Source organism: Agelaius phoeniceus, chromosome 7 (genome assembly GCF_051311805.1).
Source record: "Agelaius phoeniceus isolate bAgePho1 chromosome 7, bAgePho1.hap1, whole genome shotgun sequence".
Lineage (NCBI taxonomy): Eukaryota > Metazoa > Chordata > Aves > Passeriformes > Icteridae > Agelaius > Agelaius phoeniceus.
In genome coordinates, this window is record NC_135271.1 from 2621507 (window position 1) to 2623793 (window position 2287).

At 69.1% G+C, this 2287-nt stretch overlaps 1 non-coding gene across 1 annotated transcript; it reads left to right on the forward strand.

Annotated features, from left to right (window-relative positions):
* Positions 1-1288: 1288 nt before the first annotated feature.
* LOC129124141 (5.8S ribosomal RNA) lies at positions 1289-1441 on the forward strand. Its single transcript, XR_008534798.2, has one exon. It is a non-coding gene; the product is annotated as a 5.8S ribosomal RNA (ribosomal RNA).
* Positions 1442-2287: the final 846 nt, after the last annotated feature.

Here is a 2287-nt window from a genome sequence, read left to right on the forward strand (position 1 = left end):
GCGCGCACTCTCTGTCCTTCCTCGGTCGTGGGGTCGCAGCCACCGGGGCCCACCCGCTCTCTCTCTCCTCGGCCCACTGCCACGGTCTCTGGCGCGTGGGGCGCCGCGTCCGTCATGTCAGGCGCCTCTCCTCCCCTTGACGGCGTTTTCTCCTCAAACGCCCACCGGCCACACTGTCGTCCCCTGGCCGTCCCCTGGCTCGACCGCCCGCTCATGAGGGGTGAGCACTTGGCAGGCCCTCCAGCAGCCGAGGCCCATGAGCACGGGCGACCCCGTGCCAAGCGGCGGCGGCGGCACTGCTCAACAGGTGTCCCTCCCTGCAGGGACGGTCGGCCGGAAGGCGCCCGCCATCGCCCGGCTGCGGTCCCGTTCTAGGCCCCGCTCGTTGCGTCCTCCATCGCCCTTCCTGGCTGCGTGTGGGCCGCAGGAAGGTGTGCGGGGCGGCCACGGGGGCACTTCTCCCTGCCCAGTCTCCACGTGAAAATGAGGAGAGCGGGCCTTGCCCCCCGGCTCAGCGCCGTACCGCCTTCTGCCAAGCACTTGCCTGAGGCAAGGGGCCCCGGCGGTGCGACGTGGCGGTCCCGGGAGTGCGGCCCTGGCGGTGACGGGGTCTGCCGTTCAGCCGGCCATGGGCGCCGGTGACGCTGGTTTCGGTCTCGGTGGCGCCCGCCTCCCGGGCTGGTGGCGGAGCGCATCTGCCGGTCGCTCGCCCACCTGGCAAGGTAGCGGTCCCGCAGGAGGCACGCCGGCGGGGGCTGGTCGTTGTCGTGTGCCGTCTTGAGCCGGGGGAAGGCCGTGCAGTGAGCAAAGAAAAAAAAAAGCCGGCTCCACAGCGGCACGGCGGTGCTCCGCGAGGCCCGCGGAATCGGGGGCCGAGGGAGAACCGGCATGTGCAGGGGCCGACGGCCGCGCGCCCCCGGCCGCGAGCCGTGTGTGTTGTGCGTGTCATCCCATCAAAGCAAGAAGCGGGTGGGCCACCATGCCCTCCCGCGTTACGGTGCGTGCCAGGCTCCGCGCGGATGCCAGGCCGAGCCCAAGCGCCTGGGCGGCCTCTGAAGGACGGCGTTTGTGAGGTCGGCGTTTCCCGTCGCAGGGGGATGCGGTCGGGGGCGCGGGCTCCCCCGCCTCTTGGCCGGCCTTCAGAGCGTGGGTTGCTCCAGTTTTTTTTTTCCCCTTCGGTTTCTGTGTGCTCGTACGGTCAAAGCCAGGTGCGCGCGCCCGCGCGTCCTCGGCACCAGAGTAACAAAAAAAGAGGCCGCTCGGCGTGAGCAGTGCCCGAAAGCCAGACAACTCTTAGCGGTGAATCACTCGGCTCATGCGTCGATGAAGAACGCAGCTAGCTGTGAGAATTAATGTGAATTGCAGGACACATTGATCATCGACACTTCGAACGCACTTGCGGTCCCGGATTTTTCCCGAGGCTACCCCTGTCTGAGGATCGCTTGACGATCAATCGCCATCGCGGGGCCACCCCGGCGGCATGGCTGGGGTCGCCTCCCAGGCCTGTCACCCGTGGCGGTGGCGGCAGCGGCGGCGTCCCGCCAGTGCCCGGAGGGAAGGCGGTCAGGGGTTCGGTGAGGGAAGCGCTTCCCTAGGCGGCCTCGATCCCTTCCCTGCGGCCAGGCAGGCGTCATCGTCATCGCGGTCGTCGTCGTCGTCGATGCGCAGGGCCTTCGTTCCCCTAAATGCAGACTCGGGGAGCGGTCCCTAGCTCCCCACTCCAGGAGCCAGCTGCTGGGGCGGAGCTCATCCTTGCCGGGACCGTGCCATGGATGCGGTGGCACGGCGGCCTGGGGAGAGCGAGAGACAGCGTCGAAAGGCGCTGCCGAGGGCCGAGAGAAAGAGAGAGGAGGGTGAGACGGGGAGGCGAGGCGGGGGCCTCACCCCCGGCCTCCCCCCAGCACCAGCGGCTGTCTGCGGGTGTGTACTGAGGCAGTACCATGTTGTGCTGCCGCACACACGCACGAGGCGAGAGCACTGGGGACGGGGGTTCTGATCCCCTCCTCCCTTTGCCCGCCCCCTCCTCTTCTGTCGTGGTCTCGGGGTGCACTGAGGGGCGCAGTCGCTCCTCTCTCTCTCCCCGCCAAGGCCATCGCGCGCGCCGCTGCCTGGCCAGTCCTCCTGCACGGGGCCATCTCTGCCGTGCTCCCTTTTTGGTTCTCGTCTCTGAGATGGGGCTCTCCTTCTCCTCATCGCTCGCTCGCGCACGTGCGCGCTCTCTCTCTCCGGCTCCCTCTGGGAGCGCGGAGAGGAGGGGGCCGGCAGCGTAGCGGGTGGGGGAGACACG